This window comes from Saccopteryx leptura, chromosome 3 (assembly GCF_036850995.1).
Source record: "Saccopteryx leptura isolate mSacLep1 chromosome 3, mSacLep1_pri_phased_curated, whole genome shotgun sequence".
Classification (NCBI taxonomy): Eukaryota; Metazoa; Chordata; class Mammalia; order Chiroptera; family Emballonuridae; genus Saccopteryx; species Saccopteryx leptura.
Window position 1 is genome coordinate 122,253,352 of NC_089505.1, and position 21,516 is coordinate 122,274,867.

Sequence of the window (21,516 nt, forward strand, 5' to 3'; positions counted from 1 at the left end):
ACATATTCAAGACAATTAAAAACAGCTGTCCATGCAAAAACTGCACAAATATTGTTAGTAGCATTATTCAAAATAGCTCAAGAGGGAGAAACAACCCATATGTCCATCAACTGATGGATGTGGTGGAGTATTATTTGGCCATAAAAAGGGATGAAGTACTGATACAATATGGATTGATCTCAAAAGCACTACGCTAAACATAAGAAGCTGGTCACAAAAGGACATATATAATATTATTCCATTTATATGCAGTGTCCAAAATCGGCAAACATATAGAACTAGAGAGTAGATTAATGGTTCCTTGGGGGTAGGAGGAAAGGGGAGATTAGAAGACCATAGCTAAAGGGTATTGAATTTCTTTGGGGAGTAATGAAATATTCTAAAATTGTTGTGATGGTTGCACGACTCTGTGAATATATTAAAACCATTGAATTGTACTTCTTAAAAGGGTGAATTGTATGGTATATGAATTATATTTCCATCGAGCTTTGTTACTAAAAAAAAATTGGGGGCTCAGGAGAGAGTGCTCTACGAGAACAAGGGTCTAGTGTTTTTAAACGATTTTTTTTCTCCCGCCTGGTTTGTAAGAGAAGCCCAGGATGGTCCTAAAGTCCTAGAGATTTATCGTGCTTCTACTAAGGTCTCATTGAGCAGCTTTGGGTGGCTCAGTTATCCTGGCTGGACCTCAGTTTCCCTATCATTAGTATGAACAAGCTCACAGAGTAGATAACCTTTCGAGTTTTCTTACCTGATTGGAGTTCAGAGTTCCCTGGTCTGCCTGCCCAGGAACCTTTCGGCAGAATGGGAAAGGCCCAGGGCTCAGAAGGCAGGCAGTGGACTCAAGATGTCTGCCTCCTCTTCCCCGGGCACAGCTGGCCCACTTTCCTTTTATTGCATTTTAATTAAGTTGTTCAATCAGATGGGTACCAGGAACCTGCAGGCTGTAACAGCTCCGGCAGGAACAGAAGCCTTGTAGTGGAACTAAACCAACAAAGTCTGCCACCTGAGCAGATCCAGGAGCCCTGGGTCCTGCCGAAGGGCCTCTCAGGGTGAGCAATGAGGCTTTTTTCCTGCTCCGCCGACTCAAAGGAGAGGCTTTGCTCTGGGCCTGAGGACCGGCCTCTGGGCTAGCCATTGCCTGGCTCTCTGACCACACTAGTGCTTTCAGATGGACCTGGCCTGGCCTGCCGTCCAGCTCCAACTCCTGTCCCAGCTGTGCCCAACTCCACCCACCCCCAGGCTCTGTCCTCTCCACCACAGCTTTAGTTGGTTGGAAATAAACCCTAGATTGAAAGACAGGATTGTCTCGGGGAGTAGAGGAAGAAGGGAAGTAGAGTCCAGGACCATGCAGAAGTCAGCCGTGCTTAAGACAGTCTAGAGTGATAGAAAGAACCAGGAGAAAGGTAGACACTGAGATGATTCAGAAAAAGGCATTCCCTCACGGGAGTGGGGAAATAGATCCAGGATCATAGAAGCACAGTAAATATTAGGGTTGCTATACAAGATGGCATCATTAAAAACAGCAAGCCCTACTGTGGTCCAGCCCAGTGAGGGAGTGGAGAGCGCAGAAGAATCCACCCTAGGTTTTGTCCTCAGGGATCTTGCAACCAAAGGAGGGTAACAGCGATGCAAACATATATGGTGTTTTGAAAAACAAATTGAGGAGGAGGGGGCGAAGCAACCTTAGGAGAGAACGTCTTTGCCAAGAAGGTGATCTTTGGGTTGATCTCTAAGGATGAGCAAGGTTTAGACGGGGAGAATGAGGAAAAGAAGAAAACAACATGTAAAGGGCATGGAGGTATGTTTGGCATATTTGGGGAACTGTAAAGGATGATGAAGCATAGAATTCGAGAACAATTGGGGAGGGTCAGATATAAGACGACGCCAGGAAGGGCCTTGCATGGTCTTGGAAAGAGCGCTCCCTTGCCATTCAGAGGATATGATCCTAGCTTGCTCTGTATGAATTGCAGGGGCTGCTTGAGAGTGGCTGCACATCAGGATCCAGATAAGATGCGTTCAGATCCTGTGTGCAGCCCTCAGTGGTAGGACAACAGCGACATGCACCGACTCCGTTCACTCACAAACACTTATTGGGTCCCCATGTGTATGAACTGTAGTGTGTTAGGCAGGAAGGAAAACAGTCCTGACCTCTGGCTACTTGCAACTTTTTTACAAGACAGAAAAATATTCGGTGACCAGGTAAAATTCATTTTAGTGCCAGGTGAGTAACCCAGGAGAAGTCAGTGAGAGCTGGAGTGTCAAAGACATCTGGGAGGAGTGGGATTTGAATTAGACCATGAAGGACTTAAATACAGGGAAAGAGCCTGGGGTGCATCCCAGATAAGGGGAATGATGAAAGCCAAGGAACGGAGGTGTGGCATGGAATAGAACATTCTGGCTAGAGAGGAGGGGGTGGTATTGAGAATGGGCTAGAGTGGAGGCTGGGGTGACATGGCTGGGATATTGGCAAGTGAAGAAGCTAGAAGGAGCTGGGAGTCACTGTAGACCAGTTCTGTGCCAGACCCTCTATCTAAATGATCGCAGCAACACAATGAGACTGATATTTTTACCTCCATTTTAAAAATAAGGAAACTAAGTTGCAGAGGGGATACATGACATAGTTAAGCCATGCAGCTGATAATTAGAAGGTTTGGACTGTCTGGCTCTTTCTACTCAACCACTTGCTTCTTTTAAGACACCAATGGCAATGTAGTACAGTTTGTATGAGTCTCTCTGGGTGTGGCTGGTGAACACAGGCGCGCTCGCATGCGCATGCACATACACAAGCACGTATGCACACAATTCCTGGGGGGCACATTTATATCGCATATGGCACATACTTGACTGTTTCTCCCAATCTAATTAGGACAGTGGGACGATTGTCATTAAAGGGACTTTTGCCTTTTACTTCAGCCCAAGCTGTGCGAGGCTCCAATCCTCTATGTAGGATTCAATAGATGTATGGAAAGGGGGAAAAAGAAATGTGATGCTTGAAACAAAATACCCCGTCGAGCTGACCACTAAATAGCACTTAGACCCCAAGTATACACACAGCTGCTTTATGTAATGAAGGCTGTGGACCGTGTTCCTGGATATAGAATAACAAACCACATATAACGTTTTACATTGCTGTGTAATTAGCACGCATCTGTGAGTGTGCGAGCCGATCAGGGTGAGCAAAGGGGGCCTTGGGCCTCAGGCCCAGCGAGCCCTAGAGAAAGGAGCATGGGCTGTGGGGCCAGGAAGACAGGGGTTTGAATCTTTGCTCCCCACTTTGTACCCCTCTGACCTTGGGCAAGTTATTTAAACTCTGTGAACTTCCAAATTCATATCGGTCTACAGGAGTAAAAATTAATGCCTTATAGCAGGAAGGGACATTCTGGTCCCCTGCAGGGATATTTGGCAATATCTAAAGACATTTTTGATTATCATAACTAGAAAGGTGCTACCGGCCTGTCGCGGGTAGAGGCTGGGATGCTGTCACACATTCTACATGCATAGAATAGTTCCCACAACAAAGAATTGTCCAACCCAAAATACCAAGTGTACTGAGGTTGGGAAATCCTGTCCTATAAAGTAGTTTGTTTCAAGGATATAATCAGTACTAACTTTTATTGAACATTTACTATGTGCCCAGCACTGTTTGATCACTTCAGTTAGATGTGTTAATTCTTAGCTCCCTGGATGAGGGAGGTACTATTCTTTTCCTTATTTTAAAGATGAGGAAACTGAGGCCCCAAACCTTCCCCGAAGTCACACAGCCATTAGTGGTGGAGCCAGGGTCTGAACACAGGTAGTATGGCTCCAGAGCCTTCCACATAGCAGACAAGTTCATGCTTAGCAAGGCCTCTTCAGTGTGTGGCACGTGGTAGTGATGGTGACTTCTGTAAAGAGAGGCAGAGGATTCATTCATCCATTTAGCCATTCATGATTGCAAGACGTGTATGTATTGAGAGTTTGATCAATGCCTGGTGCTGAAGAATTGGTGAACAAGATAGGTAGGGTCTTTGCTCACACAGACCTTACTTTCCAGTTAATGAAGAAAAATAATAAAGAAGTAACCAATGCCAGTGGAGCTTCCGAAAGTGATAGAGGGTGTCTGGCAGACGATGAGAAGGAGTCTACCAGGAGAAGGTAGGGGGATGCGTCCTCCCAGCAGAGGCACCAGCCTGGGCAAAGCCAAGAGAGCGAGCCACCCTGGTGCGTTCAGGAAACAGACGTCCAGCAAAGCCAGACACAAAGAATACCAGGAAGAAAAATCTAAGAGATTAAATTAGGGAGATGGAGGGGATAAGTAAGACTTCATAGCTCAAAGTAAGGAGTCTGAATTCCAGCTTTACTGAGAAGCTATAGGAAGTTTTTAAAGAAGATGAACATGATCTGATTTACATTTTTAAAACATGGTTCAGACTTTGGTGTCGAGGCTGGTGAGATGGCAGTGAAGCATTCAGGGGGGTCCAGTAAGGGCACTAGGGCAGTCGTCGAGGTGAGGAATTGGCGGCTAGGACAGATGAAATGATTTGCCCAGGATCTTACAGCTGCTCAGCTTTCTTTTGACTCTAGGTCATGTTCTTTCACAACACCACCGCTGCCTCACTACAGAAGCAGTGGCCTTGGAGCCCAGTCAGCCTCTAAAGTGGCAGAGGCTTCCCCCGCCTCTGGTTGAATTTTTGCCGCTAAACTTTTTCTTAACCTGTCCAGAGCGGTGAGCAGCCCCATCTCTGTCTTCCTCTCTCATCATCCGATCATGCCTGCAGTCTAGCCACTGCCGTGTCCACTGCTTCCTCCGTTCTAGAACCTTTCTCCTCGAGACTCTGCTACAGGTGGGGTGATCATCATTTCTAGCTATCACATAAAGCATTAGCTCAGGACTAGGGAAGGAGCTCCTAAGAGAGTAAATTCAAAGGATTGTCACAGATACAGGGAAAGACTGGTTTGATCATAATTAAAATAGTTGCTATGGCTAATTGATACCATTGGAACACTCATGTGTCAGGCATTTAGCAATGTGTGAGGGTTAGGAGAGTTTCAGTTATGGCTTTATCAACACTTGGTTTTACCTATTTTTGTAATTATAGTCATCCCTCAGTACCCACAGGATGTTGGTTCCAAGACTCATGTAAACGTCAAAATCTGCGAATGCTCAAGTCCCTTATATGAAATAGCACAGTGATTGCCTATAACCAAAGCACATCCTCTCATATACTTACTATCACCTCTAGATTACTTATAAGAACTAATACAGCCCTGGCCGGTTGGCTCAGTGGTAGAGCGTCGGCCTGGCGTGCGGAAGTCCTGGGTTCGATTCCCGGCCAGGGCACACAGGAGAAGCGTCCATCTGCTTCTCCACCCCTCCCCCTCTCCTTCCTCTCTGTCTCTCTCTTCCCCTCCCGCAGCGAGGCTCCACTGAAGCAAAGATGGCCCGGGCACTGGGGATGGCTCCTTGGCCTCTGCCCCAGGCGCTGGAATGGCTCTGGTCGCGACAGAGCGATGCCCCAGAGGGGCAGAGCATCGCCCCGTGGTGGGCAGAGCGTCGCCCCCTGGTGGGCGAGCCGGGTGGATCCCGGTCGGGCGCATGCGGGAGTCTGTCTGACTGTCTCTCCCCATTTTCAGCTTCAGAAAAATACAAAAAAAAAAAAGAACTAATATAATGTAAATACTAAGAAAATAGTTGCTGTACCATATTGTTTATGGAATAATGACAAGAAAAAATGTCTGTACATGTTCATACAGATGCAACCAATGTAGGGCTAACCACATGGTACATGTCAGCAAACATGTCACTTTCTCTCTCAAGTATTTTCTATCAGTAATTGTTGAATCTGCGGATGTGAAACCCTTGCGTAAGAGCTGACTTCAGTCCTCTTTGTGGATGTGAAGTAATATCTCATTGTGGGTTTGATTTGCAGTTCTCTAATGACTAATGATGTTGAGTATCTTTTCATGTGCTTATTTGACATTCATAAATTTTCTTTAGTGAAGCCTTTGTTTAAATCTTTTGCTCGTTTTTACTAGGCTAATTGGCTTTTTATTGAGTGATAATTTTTCAATATTCTGTTTACAGCTCTTTCGTCAAATATTGCAGATATTTTCTCCAGGTACATAGCTTAAGTCTTCATTTTCTTATTAGTGTCTTTTGAAGAGCAAATGTTTTCATTTTGAAGAAATCCAACTTACTACTATTTTTTAAATATAATTTTGGCTTATTCAAGAAGTCTTAATAGTCTTATTTAAAAAGTGTTGGCAGCCCTGGCTGGTTGGCTCAGCGGTAGAGCGTCGGCCTGGCGTGCCGGGGACCCGGGTTCGATTCCCGGCCAGGGCACATAGGAAAAGCGCCCATTTGCTTCTCCACCCCCCCATCCCCTCCTTCCTCTCTGTCTCTCTCTCTCTTCCCCTCCCGCAGCCGAGGCAGCCTGGTGGGCAGAGCGTCGCCCTTGGTGGGCGTGCCGGGTGTATCCCGGTCGGGCGCATGCGGGAGTCTGTCTGGCTGTCTCTCCCCGTTTTCAGTTTCAGAATTAAAAAAAAAAAAAGTGTTGGCCTACTACATGTCACTTAGATTTTCTCTTTTTTGTTTTCTCCTAGAAGTTTTATAATATTAGATTTAACACTTAAGTCAGTAATCTACTTTTAGTTGAATTTTATATAAGGTGTGAAGTAAAAATCAAGACCTTCCTTCCTTCCTTCCTTCCTTCCTTCCTTCCTTCCTTCCTTCCTTCCTTCCTTCCTTCCTTCCTTCCTTCCTTCCTTCCTTCCTCCCTTCCTCCCTTCCTCCCTTCCTCCCTTCTTCCTCCCTTCCTCTTTTTTGGAGATGGACATCTATTGTGCCAGTACCATTTGTTGAAAAAATTATCACTTTTGTATTGGATTGTCTTTGCATCATTATAAAAAATCATTTTTTTATGTGTTTTATGTATGGGCCTATATTTAGACTCTATATTCTGTTGTATTGATATATATAAATATATATCTATATTTACATCAACACCACACTGTCTTTATTGTTATAGCCTTATCATTTAGTCATGAAATTATCCATATAAGTCTTCCAACTTTGGTCATTATTCCAAATTTGTTGAGCTCCCTTAAATCATTTGTATTTTCATACAAATTTTAGAATAAATTTGTTAATCTTTTCACAAATCCTGCTGAAACTTTTATTGAAATTGCAATGAATCTCTAAATCAATCAGGGGAAAATTTACATCTTAATAATATTGACTCATGATCCATAGTTATTGCTTATCTCTCTTTACATTTTCCTTAACTTCCCCCAGCAATATTTTGAGGTTTTCAGTGTATGTAATTGGTACATCTTTTGTAAAATTTATCCCATAAAGTACTTTGTCATTTTTGATGCATTTATAAATAACATTAAAATTTTTTCAATTTATGACTATATTTGGCAAGTGTATACAGTTAAATTTTGTACATCATTCTTGTTTCCCACAACCATGCATTTTTTATATCTATTGAGATGACCATACAGATATGTAATGATATCCCCATTTTTATTCTTATTAGCAATTTAGTGTATTTTTTTGTTTGTATATGCTCATACAAATATATGTTGTTCTGTTGTATACACGCATCTTTAATTTATACAAGTATTGTCGTATTATTAGTCTGATTCTGTTCTTGTTTTAACACCAAAGAGTATGCTCTTATAATCAATTCATATTTCTTATGACTCCTGCGTAATGTGCAATGGTGGTATACCATTCGTTTTATCTGTTCACTTTCTGAGTGGTAATCTTCCAAGATGCCTCTAGCTCCCTGACTTAACAAATAATGCTACAATGAACATCCTTGTACATATTGTCTTTAAACCTAGTTTTGCTTTTGGGGGACAACACACCCAGGAGCTCAACAGCTGAATTATAAAATATGCATGTACATAATATGGCTAAGTGATGGGACTGTTCTCCAGACTGGCTCTGCCACTTCTCAATCTTCCAGCCTAACGGGTGTAGGCAATCCTATATCTCCACAATGTATTGCCACTATCCAGTTTTCTCATTGTTATTGGTGTAAATGATATAAGGTGACATCTCCCTGGGGTTTAACTTGAATTTGATCTCTGATTACGAATGATTTTGAGCAACTCTCTCTGTGCTTTTTGTCTTCTTTGGATTTCCTCTTCTGAAATTGCCTATGTGTATCCTTTGTTCACCTTTCTCTTGAGTTTTCTCTTTTTCTTGTTGATTTGCAGGAGTGCCTTGTATCTCCTGGATGTCTGTCTTTTGTCAGTTTAGATACTGTAAATATCTTCTCTCCTGCCTCTTATTTATTTTTTTTCTGTAGCGCCCTTCATTGAACTGAACTTTAATTTGTGATAATGGAATCACATTTATTTTTTGCTCCTATTGCTTGTATTTTTTAAATTCTGTTGAGAAAGTCTTCCCATTTCTAAGTCATATTCTTCTACACTTTCTATTACCTTTATATTTTTATCTTTCACATGAGTCATTTTAATCTACACAATATCACTTCTCTGTGTGGTTTTAAGAATGAATTCAGTTTTCCTCTTCCACATGTGAGGAGCTAGTTTTCTAAACATAACTTACTTAACAATCTGCATTGAACTGATAGATCAAGTTACTTCTATTGTATGTTAAGGTTATACACATATAATCTGTCTGTCTGTTGGTCTTTCTGTCTGTCTATTTATGAAGCCCCAATGGAGTAACTGAGGAGAGTTCAGTGAAAGACCAGCAGGTTAAGGAGACCAATAAGGGTAAGGTAGGGGACACTCAGATAGCAAAAATGGGGAAGCTCTTATCCTTCACTCCCTAGCCTCCACCCCTCAGTCATAAAGGGGCAATGGAAGGGAGTGATTATCCAAACCCAGAGAAAACTGTACCTGGTATTCTGGTCTTTGAAAAAGGAATGCCACCTGGACCTACCTGCAGCCTGGCAGGGAGAGAGCTAGGGCATAACTATTTGCTGTCTTTTTTTTTTTTTTTTTTTGCCCCTGCAATCTCCCTTCAGTGCCTCTGAATAGCCAAGCTCAGCTGGAACTCACAGGGCAGGGGAGTATGGTTAATGCAATGTGGGAGGCCAGCCTCTTGGAACAAGAGTAGAGTAGAGAAGGGTGGAGAAAGGATCTGGAAGGGCAAACAGAGAATATCCAGTGCAACACATGTGTGAATGTGACTGTCTGTGTCTCCGGGCTCTCTGTTCTATACCAATGGCGTATTGGTCTATCTGTTCTCGTGCCAGTACTACAATGTGTTTATTACCATGGTTTTGTAGCATGTCAGTATCTGGAAAGGTGAGTTCTCATCTCTTCATCTTTCTTTTTTAATGTTTAAAGTCTTTAGTTCAAATGCATTTGTATTCCTTCCTCCATGTATATTTTAGAGTAAAGGAATTGAGTTCTCAAAAAATCAACTGGAATTTTGATTGGCCTGTTATTAAATATTTATATTGATTTCAGAGAAAGGGCATGTTTTTAATATTAAGTCAGCCCATTCATGAGCAGGAATGGCTCTCTACTTATTCAGATCATCTTCTATGTCCTATATAGTGTTATATTCTTTTACACAGAGGTCTGTTGTATTCTTTGGTTAATTAATTTTTAGATACTTTCTTTGTTGCTGCCACTATGAATGGTGCAGGCCTTGTGTTTGGTGCTAGAAATACAGTAGTGAACATAGCCTGGTCCCTGTTCTCACAGAGCTGACACTGCAAAGACAGACATGTAAACAGACAAACATATGACCACACATTGTGAAGAGTGTGCTGAAGCGAAGGCCCAGCTTTCCCCCTGGCCCTCTGCCTTCCCTACGTCATTCCTCAGTGCTCAGTGTCACTGCTCTTATGAAGATCCTGACCAGATGTCAGCAAACAGATTTCCAGTCCTAGATGTGATTTTGTCTGGCCAGTTTGTTCATCTGAAGAATGAAGGGTTGACTAGACAATGTTTTAGGACTCTCCCAGCATCACACATCTTTCTTTGGTTTCTTCCTTCCTTCCTTCCTTCCTTCCTTCCTTCCTTCCTTCCTTCCTTCCTTCCTTCCTTCCTTCCTTCCTTCCTTCCTTTACTTCTCTCTCTTTCCTTCTTCTCCCCTCCCTCCCTCCCTCCCTCCCTCCCTCCCTCCCTCCCTCCCTCCCTCTATCCTTCTCTCCTTTCTTCCCTCCTTCCTTCCCTTCCTTCTTTCCTCTTTCTTTTCCTTCTTTTCTTCTTTCTGTCTTTCTTTCTTTGTTCCATGACTGTGTGAAAGGAAGAACAGTGCTTCCTGAGGAAGGGAAACTGGTCTGTGTAGGTGACAGTACTGTGGGGACAGTCGTGCCAGATGCCCACAGTGGGACACGCAGGTGCGACCCTGAGGCAGACTCCATACTAGAGCTAGGACTAGCTGAGAGATACACCTAAAGTCACAGATGTGAATGAGACCACTTTAAAAAAAAGTGTATAAAATAAGAAGAGGATTAAGAATAGAACCCAAGGACCAAGCCATTCAAAGTAAATTTAGAGAGAGAAAAAGGTATTTCAGAGGAAATCTGCCATAGGTTACTTTTATAAGGCAAAAGTCTTTCATCTCCTGGGAAGGCACTTTTGGAGGAAGTTTACTGACTTATAATTAATCTTTTAGAATCCTTTTCACATCACCCTCATTCTGGAATAAAACTGGTTGAATTGATGACCTATGATTTCAGAAGTATAACACAGATTATTAATGATTTTTATTAACAAGATATTGGAGCAAGTTACTTTATTGCTCATTGCCTCAGTTTCATCAACTATAAAACAGACATAATAAAGCTTATTTGATGAGGCTATGCTGAATGTGAAATTCAGTTCTAGGCAAGTAAGACATTTCTATAGTATAAGGAAATCTTACTGTTATCATTTTTTATAATAATATCAAGGGTTAAATTTTTTTTCCGTTTTTGACCATTTTGTTTCCCATTCAGTGACTAACTTTTTTTTTTGTAAACTAGTGTTCATTCCATTCTCACATATCTCTTCCTTCTGTCTCAACTCCTTTGGGTTCCCCACATCCAGCAGTTGGGAGATCAGAAAGACACCATCTGCTGATTAATAAACAGACACGTATTCATTTGTAAGTTTGATTGGATCAGGGTGTCTCTTGATGTCCCTGCTCTGTGTGTTCATACATTCCACCACATACTTGCTTATCTAAGGTCACACACAGAGGCTCTGTGGCTGGGATGAATCACATCTGAGCTGACCATTTTTTCCTGGAATTCATGGGCTGCAACATATGTGAGTTTAGCCAAAGTGGACACCTGCCACCAACTCAGAACAGGACTGGCTTCTGGTGATCACGTCTTCAGAAAGTCCACTTGGGGCCCTGTTCAACGAGGGGCGAGGATCATGAATGGAGCTTCTACTGAGCACCTTCTGCATGCTCAGTACTAGGTGGGGGTGGGAGGTGTGGTAGATTAGAATAAATTGAGAGACCTGGGTCCTCCCTCCTCAGAAGGAAAGAGGACAGCAGGGGATGATGACAGGTTTGGGATAGAAACTTAAGGCATTTCACGGGCAGCTCATTATTTATCTAGATCAGATTATCATCTAGCAACTCACAACTTCCCCCAAATGAATTAATTCTCTGCCTGAAGATCCAAAAACGTCTCGAGTCCCTGCGAGCTTATTGACTTCCGCTGGCTCCCATCTCGCTCTGAAGAGTGTTTATTTCTCAGGGAGTTGCAGGCTCTCATGTTCACAGGGCCTGGCCGGGGCCTGGGTCTGTCCTCCTCCAAGTGGAGACGAGGAGCTGCAGATTGATCTGGGCCCCATAGCCATCTTCCCTGCCTTCTTTATCTACCCAGAGACATTAATAGATGCAAGGGGAATGGCTTGTTTTGTTTTTTTTTATTTGTTTATTTGTTTGTTTTTTTAAGAGATATTGAAGAAACAGAATGAAGCACAAAGCCAAGAGGAGTCAGTCGTCCTACTGCCCAAAAGTTTATAGGAGCAAAATGTCCTGTTGTGAGAAAGGAACCTGCACTGATCAGTTTGTACAGCACTTCCGTTTTCCAGATGGCACATCCAGGCCCCCAAGTTTGAAAGCACTTGCCCAAGTCTTGTAGAAAGTCAGTGATAGGATTGGGGTGAACAGCCACGTGTTCTTTTTCCTAGCCCGAGCCTCTTAGGACAGCCTATGGAGAAGGACGAGGAGCCCGTCATGGCCGGGCATGCGCCTGGGCAGGCCAGGACAGAGCCTGGCGCCTGTGGTCATCCTTTCGGGACCTGCACATCACTCACGGGGCATTCATGCCCGTTCTTCCTTGCTTTCTGACTTCGTCTCTTCTCCGAGAAGGTTGGGCTTTCAGAAGTACAACCATCCACAGAAGAGGGTTGAGCTGGAGTAGCAGCGGGGGGCTGTGTCCGTTGCTGTATCTGAGCTCCGCAGGCCGGCCAAGCTGCATGCCCATCACTAACAGCAGGATCTGAAAGCCAGCGGGCGGTGAGCGGCTCCTGGTGCTGTGAGTGGAACGCGGACTGCAGAATCAGAGCTAAACTGAGAACCCAGTTCTGTCCACTCTCAGTTGTACCAGCTCACACAAGCTACTCTCTGAGCCTCAGTTTCTGAATTTGAATTTCTCACCAAGCCATGTGAAGAAGGCGTCTTTAAAAAATGAAGAATAAAAGAGGAAGCATGACCGCCTCGCTGTGATGCCGATCACATGAGGGTAGGGCATGGTGGGTTGGGCCCTCACCGCATGCCAGGCGCTGTGTGGTAATCTTCAGACCAGCTCTGGGAGGGAGGTGCCATGCTTGTTCCATTTCATGGATGAGGAAACTGAGTGGGCACTTTTCGTTGAGATCTCAGATGTTCTTCATATGATTCCTGCGGCCGGCAAGGAAATCCTTCCCACTCATCGGGGAGATGTTGAGGTGTAGAAAGGAAGATAAACAGTGTGCGTAGGGTCACCCAATAAGGAGTTGGTGGAGGAGCTGGGTCTGAGTCCAGGTCTTCTGGCGCCCAGCTCAGGGTTCTCTTACCGCCTACACTGGCTGGGTCCCGCCAAGCCCTGGAAAGGGCATTGTGCCCTGGAGTGGTGCTTTCCCAGGCCAGCCTCGCCCCTCTGGCCCAGGAAGCACTCCCCTTATCTGCTGCCAGAAAAGCCGTGTTGCCCAACTCGTGGGAAGGAGCCAAGCCTGGCAGCCTTTGGTGGGCATCCAAGTCGAGCTGCTCTTTCCTGTGCCGAGCTTAGCACGCAGCATAGCTTCATCATCCAAATATGTCCTGCCAGACAGGCCTCAGCTGCTGGCCGGCGGGGCACTTGGCGGCCAGAGAGGGCTCGGCGTTAATTGGGCCCAGCCGACATAAATCATGGCTCTCGTTAAGAGGAAGTCCAGCCGTTCTCTGGCAGGCGAGGGGTGAGAGTTGGGGAAGGATGGCAGGGGAGAGAACTCCCACTAAAAGGGGTTGAGTCCTGCAAGGGCCCAGTGACCTCAGCAAGTGTCTGATCTCTCTGGCCCTCTCCATCCATCTGAAGAGTAAAGAGGCTGAATCCAATGATCTCTGATATTTCACGCCAAACTGTAGAGCTTCCTGTTGCGTGCACGCGTGTGCGCGCATATGTGTGTGATGTTTTTCCTTTCTGCTTTGAACACCATCAGGGATACATATCTTTATATCCTATGATGCAGTGGGCTGAGTATCTGTCACCAGACATGGGGAGATAAGAGAAGTCCGCCCGATGAAAAAATGATCTCTCAAGGGCTGCTTTGATGTCTAGAACCTTTATAGCAGGATTGGATTCCTAGGTCTGCTTGGGAGAAAGCAAGGCCTTCCAAGAGAGGAGTGCTGTCCAACTAAATGGGGTCACTCACTGATGGGGTAGGAGGCTGCTCATCAGGGTCTGTCCTCAGAACAGACTTGAGCTATAATCCATGGTCATCTGTGCTAAGATGAACTTGGAAAACACTGGCTCAGTTTGAAGACAAATTATACCAACCTCACAACTTCTAACCACCAAGCATGCATGTGCCTAGCCACCCATGCACTCCCTGGGACATTCACTCAGACACAGCATTTATGGAGCACTGGCGGTGTGGGGTTCTGTACTAGGCACTAGGAGTATCAATGAGTCTGACTCCATCATTGGCTTATTCAAAATCATGATCTACAGAAAAGGACATACATTGGAAAAGTTGATGATAAGATACGGTAATAAGTCCTTTACCAAAGATATGTGCAAGACCCCCCTCTGAGGACAGAGGGGGAAGTTAGCGGCTCTGACTTGGGTGAGGGATGGGGGGTTGAGGGGACAGACTGGTTTCTCAGAGAAGATGGCATCTGCCAGCGCCTTAGAGAAGAAGCTGAAAGTCCTGGACAGGTCAGTTAGAGTGGAGAAGGGAATATGAGCAAAGGCTGAGCAGAAGTATGAAATGGATGCTGTGGTCTGAGAGCAGCAGAGTTCTGTGTAGTTTGAGGGACAAGGTGTGTGTGTGGGGGGGGGGGAGTGAAGGCCTGAGTTGAAGCTGGGGCTTGGGGGGGGGGGCTTTAGTTTTAGTTTGTTCCAGTGGTTTTTCACAGCAGTTCCCAACCCTGCCTATGCATCACAAACACCTGGAGAGATTTTATAAAATACAAAGAGTTTCCACTCCTGAGATCCTGACTTAGCTGGCCTCCTGGGAGCCAGGTATCTGCATGGTTTTTTTGTGTGTTTTTTTTATATTTTTCTGAAGCTGGAAACGGGGAGAGACAGTCAGACAGACTCCCGCATGCGCCAGACCGGGATCCACCTGGTACGCCCACCAGGGGCTACGCTCTGCCCACCAGGGGGCGATGCTCTGCCCCTCCGGGGCGTCGCTCTACCATGACCAGAGCCACTCTAGCGCCTGGAGCAGAGGTCAAGGAGCCATCCCCAGTGCCCGGGCTATCTTTGCTCCAATGGAGCCTTGGTTGCGGGAGGGGAAGAGAGAGACAGAGAGGAAGGAGGGGGGGGGGGTGGAGAAGCAAATGGGCGCTTCTCCTATGTGCCCTGGCCAGGAATCGAACCCGGGTCCCCGCACGCCAGGCCGACGCTCTACCACTGAGCCAACCGGCCAGGGCCTATCTGCATGTTTTTTAATCAGCTCCCTAGGTAAGTCCGAGGTAGCGAGCTGGCAGCCTAGTATTTCTTTAAAATGTGAGATGCTGATAAATGCAATGGAGACAGATAACACAGAAGGAGGCAAAGAATGCTGAGGGAGGAAGTGGCATGGTTTTAAATAGTGTGGTCAGGAACGAGAAGACCTAAAGGAGGGAAGGAGGGAGTCATAGGGAAATCTGGAGAGAAAGACCATTCTTGGTAGAGAAGACAGTAGGTGCAAAGGCCCTGAAGCAGGGCTCACTGAGGTCTTAAAAGAAGAACAAGGAAACCAGTGCTGCTGGAACATAAGAGATGAAGTCAGGGAGGCAATGGGGCTGTGGGTTATGTAGGGTTTATACTCTGGCCTTTTTGAATCATTGATTTATTCCAACTCACCCACCATCCACTGAGGAAACAGGTCTAGAGAAAGGACACTTTAGTAGATATGTCTGCTCTGTGTTCCTCTTTTTCACAGGGTTCTGAATAAGGCTCTGTTGCTGGGTGGTGTAGAGGAGCACAGAGATGAAGAGACTATAGGCTCTGTTTCCCCAAGGGTCCCAATGTGGAAAGAGAGGCCTGGGCTCATGCAGTCCTTTCCAATGGAAGGCAGGCTGCAATCCATGCTACTACCTTGATTCCATCTAAAACAGGAATCACAAGCACCATTTGAGGGGGTCGTGGCAAGCGGTGGGCCCATGACTGAGCAGACTATCGCTGAGTCGCCCCTTGAAGGGTGGGTCAGACTTCAGCAGGCACAGCAGGAAGCACTTGCCTGGTGAAACAGAGCAAGTGCATGGCTGAGATGAGGCTGAATGGATATCTGTCTGACCTTTGGGAGAGGCAGCATGAGAGTGTGGGGTCGGCAAGGCCTGGGTTTCGAGTCTGGCTAGGCCTTGAAATTTGAGACCAACAAAAGGCACTTGGCTTTACCTCTTTGAGTCTCTCTGGTCTCATTTTTCCCATCTTTTCCAGGGGCTTAATCCTTCTGAATACTGGCTGTGAAAATTAATAAAGTAATGTGTGTGGGTGTGTCTAGCAGCCCAGGGTTTGGTGTGGACTATGTGCACAGGACGTGAGTCCCGTGTCGCCCCTGCTGATGGGTAGACCCTCTCCAGCACCAGGCTGCTTCCATCAACTCCAGGAAAAGGAAGAAAGCCAGGTGGTAAGGGCATGCAAGCAAGACTTGGTCTGTTTTCCTCTCCATATACACCACTTAATGGAAGCCATTATGGGCGAGGTGCCATCCAAAGCTCTGCCATAACGATCTTCACTGCCCATCCCGTTGACTATTGTGCTCTAGATAAGTGGTCCCCAACCCCCGGGCCACAGACCAGTACCGGTCCGTGGGCCATTTGGTACCGGTCCGCAGAGAAAGAATAAATAACTTACATTATTTCTGTTTTATTTATATTTAAGCTTGAACGATGTTTTATTTTTTAAAAATGACCAGATTCCCTCTGTTACATCCATCTAAGACTCACTCTTGACGCTTGTCTTGGTCACATGATACATTTATCCATCCCACCCTAAAGGCCAGTCCATGAAAATATTTTCTGACATTAAATCAGTCCGTGGCCCAATAAAGGTTGGGGACCACTGTTCTAGATCTCAACTGCACTGTGCAGGTGGTATCATTCTTATGACCACTTTTCATGGGGTGGGGCATGTGGAAGGGGCAGCAGTCTCAGTGGAGTCAGGGATCCTCTGTTTTATCCTCGCTGCCATGCTAGGACGAGGACACGCAGACCCCTGAGGAAGCCAGCATGCCAAGGTGAGCTGTGAGCTGCTGAGCAGGTTAGGGAGCTGGGCTGTTTCCCCCGCTGCCATGTGACGGCATCCGTGGTGATAGTAGCCATTTGGCCCTGCACCCTCTGCCCTGCCAGAGCTCCCAGCCTGACCCTGGCCCGGCTGTCCCTTGTAGGCTCAGCAGAGCCTAGACCCATTCTAACTTGACTTAGGTTGCTGGGGAGGGGGCAGGGCGGTGGAGGGGCGGGCTCACACATACAGCTGAACCCTTTGCCTGCCAAGGAATGAGGCTTTCTGAGGCAATTTGGTTAGAAGCAAGTTATTGCTCTTTTGATCATTCATTCTTTCCACAAGCCCTTCTCTCCTCATGGGCACCGTTCCCCGTTCCCCAGTTCTGCACCCAAAGCGCTGGGGATGAATGGGCAAGTCAGACCTAGTCCCTGCCCTGGACACGCTCATTGCCTCTGGGTTGGAGAGCAGTAGCGGAGCCCCATAATCACGGCTGTGCTAAGGGCCTGAGGAAAGACGCAGAGCCCCGAGAGGTGCAGGGAGCACGAGATGAATTCTAGCCCAAGAAACAAAATATCTTCTCTCGGCCAGAAAGGTCATTCATTCACGTGTTCACTCAGCCTGGGCCCTGGGGAGGGCGGGACAACTGGGACTGTTTCTGAGAATCTCAGAACTGGCTGGGGGTGGGGATGGGCAGGCCCACATTCACCTCTGACAGAGGCCATTAAGGAGAAAGGGGCAGGGAATTGAGGGGGTGGGGGCAGCAGGCACCCGCCTGGAGGAGGGGACATTTCACCAAGTCCTTGAAGAAGGGAAAGCCTTTGACTACTCAGAGACACAAAGACGTGCCCAGGGTGTCCTGGGATAGTGGTCATTTAAACTATCTGGGTCTTATTTGAACTGAAATATCAATTTTGAGCTAATTTTTATACTTACTTTTATGTAATCTCCTTTCTATTCAAGGTTATATGTCCTCAAAAACTTTCTATGTTTGGTTGATTTGATCAAACTTTTCAGAGAAATGAATTAATCAAATAAGAATAAGTCTTTTTTTTTAGACCACATGTCTCGATTTCTGAATCAAAAAATATCTTGGTTCAGAAATATCTCTACTTCTAACCATATAGCTGGGGTATGGTTTGACCCTTTAACCCAAACACAGTGTGTCTTCAAAACAGGTTCTGTCCTCAGTCACCCCCCTGAAGTGGAATGGTGTGATGATGGGGGAAGGATAAGAAAAGATGAGAGGTCCCAGGTCCCCTAACCAGGTGGAAGGGTGGGGTGGCATTAGTGTTCTCAACTTGAAATGACCTAGGCCCCAAGAAAGAAAGTTCAAGGATCAGGCAAGTCTGGTAATATCAGGTGTTAAGAACAAAAGACTTTGATTCAGTTATACCTGGGTCTGAGCCTTCGCTCAGATACACATGTCTCTGGACAAGTCAATTAACTAACAGCTGTACCTTGTGCATTTTCTCGAGGACTGCTGGCGGCATCATAGGAGATAATGTGAAACACTCAGTCCCATCTCTGGCACTCGGTAAGGATGCTAGGAAAGGCGGCTGCTAAAGCAGTAGTCATAGTACTGAGAGCCGGCTGTGATTATGACTTTGGGGACTAGAATTTTACAGCCCCTGAAATCTTGGTACCATCAAGAATATCATCCAGGCAACCCTTACCATTTCCGATTCACACACCTGAACTGAGCAGGTGCAATCAGAGACTGGACACTGAAATGCTAAAAAAATCACAAAAAGTGAAAATGAAGACAATGTTGGACTGAGGGTTACCACTGTGGGAATGTGAGCGTCACCTATCACCCCAAAGCCAGCAGCCTCTCTTTGGTCACATACTTCAGAAGAGACCCAGTGCTCTGCCTGCAGCCCAGGGGCCCTGCCCCTTGAAAAGGCCCCTTCTTCTCATCTCTGTTCTACTGGTTCTATCCATTAACCCTGAATGAAAATGGAAGTTTAATTTCTCTCGCTTGAAGACCTTAACACTCTGGGCTCTTGACAGGAAACACAGCTCAGCTTTAATTAGCCACAGCAAGCTCCCTGCATGAGCTTCTACCGCAGCCCGACACTTCAAAGATAAAGGCTTCTCCATTCTCTCTAATCATGGCTATTAATGAGCCAATTAATGCTTTCTCTGGGGCCGAGGCAAGCAGCTCTCTTAGTACGTCGGGCACCCTGCTTTGCCCGACTGCCTGCCGGGAAGCTTGAGAAGGACGGGCTGGGAGCCCCCGCTCTGCAGCTTATCCGCTGTGAGTCGGAGCCTGGAACAAATGTTCTCTCCGAGCCACTGTCCACAGCAGGGGAGCTGAATGCTATTTCTCCTGAGGAGCAATTATCATAACAAGAATGATTCCAGGTCAGTGGTTCTCAAACTCCAGCATGCTTCAGAATCACCAGGTGGCTTTATTAAAATGCTTGACTGGGCTCCACTGAAGTTTCTGACTTAGTTGGTCTGGGCCCGGGTTGTTGGTGGGGGAAAAGGGAGCAGCATGCAAATTTTACATTTCTAATTTGTTCCCAGGTGATGCTGATGCTACTTCAGGGGACCACATTTTTGAGACACACCCCTATAGATAAGTGTGAAGTATAACTTGAAGATTTTGATTGCACTCTCATCTATAAATGCCTCCCCCCCCAGTCTTTCCTTTACCTGTGACTCATCTGACAGCTTCCAGGAGCCTTCCATGTTGGCTACTTGGACACCGCAGTGTTTGTCACTGTGTAGGGGCATACCAGTGTATACCACGCCAGGTGTGCACAGTCCTGGGCAGAATTTGGCAGAACCATGTCTTTGCCTCATCCTGATACGATGATTATTCCAGGTCCTGATGTTGATATCATAAGTCTCCAACATTTCCTTTGGGAGGGAAGTGGCTCAGCACTTCCCAAATTCATAGACGGCAGGGAGCATGGAGTCCTCAGTCTTCTTGACGGATGTACTGCATGGTGGAGGCTGGCAAGGTGGAGAAGTGCAGAAAGGAGGTCATTTCATGGTGGGGGGCATGAGCAAAGGGGTGGTGATGATGGTAGGATAATGCATGTGGTTTGTGAAGGGCTGTTGCTTCTCTACTGATGGCCTAACTACAGTCTAACTAAAATCCCTGATGATGCATTTTGCCTGTTTCCTTAGGCAACAAAGACAGGCATTCATTTCCACTACTGCCTCCTGCTTGCAATGCCTGATAGCATAACCAGAATCACTCTGCTTCTGGCTTTAAAGGCAGCCTTTTGCAGTCAGAGATGTTTACAGTTCAGGTACTTAGGATGCTGGGTTTCTGCTGGGGCTGTTGCCTCCCTGTCCAGACCCCTCATCACGTTCACCCCCACCACATCTGTCCTTCTTCCTACCCCACCTCATTCACAGCTAATTTAGCCCCCACTGTGCACCTGAAGTTCCTCAGAGAGCCGGATCCTGAGCACTCTTGCTTTGGTGATCTCCACGGTCTCCACATTACAGACAGCATATTCCAAAGTGCGTGCCCGGGGGCCCTGGGGATGTCAGCAGCTACAGTGTGACTGAGCTGTCCTTTGGGGAGTGCTGGACTAAGTAAAGTAGGTCAGGAATCTCCTTGACAGGACCTCTTAGAGTCTCGAATATACTACTGTGGGTTGGGGGACTTAAGGGGAATGCTTGACATGAAGCATTTTCCAAACTTATTTCACCACAGAACATATACATTTTTTCCACAGAGGATCTTGCTTTCATATATAGGAGCCAAATTAGCTCCAGAGTCCAGCAGATTAAGGTTCCAATCCTGGAACTTGCATTTCTTTAAGCCTCAGTCTCTTCATCTGTAAAATGGAGATAGTGGTTCTTACCTTGGAGGGCGACTGCAGGGTTTCAGTGAGAGGGGCTTAGCCCACAACAAGGTATACAAGGCTCAATAAGCATGTATTTCCTCCTTTTCCTTTTGCCTTTTCTGGTAAAAGCTTACAATATGAGTAAAAAATACAACGTACCAAACAGAGAGTGCTGCAAATATAGCAGGTCCTCAAATAACATCTTTTCTCTCAAAATCTTATTATTGTTATATTGATTGGAAAAAATTACTTCCTGCCTGACTGGTGGTAGTACAACCAACAGAACATAACCAAGGATGCTGAGGATTCAGGTTCAAAACCCCAGCATCGCCATCTTGAGCACTGGCTCATCTAGCTTGAACACAGGCTCACCAGCTTGAGCACGGGGTGGCTGGCTTGAGAGTGGGATCATAGACATGACCCCATGGTCGTTGGTTTGAAGCCCAAGGTCACTGGCATGAAGCTCAAAGTCACTGGTTTGAGCCCGAGGTCCCTGGCTTGAATGCAAGGTGTCACTGGCTCAGCTGGAGCCCCCCCCCCCCCCCAGTCAAGGCATGTATGAGAAGTAATCAATGAACTACCAAAGTGCCACAACTATGAGTTGGTGCTTCTCATTTCTCTCCCTTCCTGTCTGTCTGTCTACCTTTCTCACGTGTGCAATAAAGAAAGAAAGAAAGAAAGAAAGAAAGAAAGAAAGAAAGAAAGAAAGAAAGAAAGAAAGAAAGAAAGAAGAAAGAAAGAAAGAAAGAAAGGATTCCTAGCCAGGGACACTGTGTGTGTGGAGCTGACACCTTCTCCCCATGTCTCTGTGAGTTTTCTCCTGATACTCCTGGTTTCCTCCTACATCCTAAAAATGTGCACTTTGGGTGAATTGTGTGTCTAAACTGTACTGGACT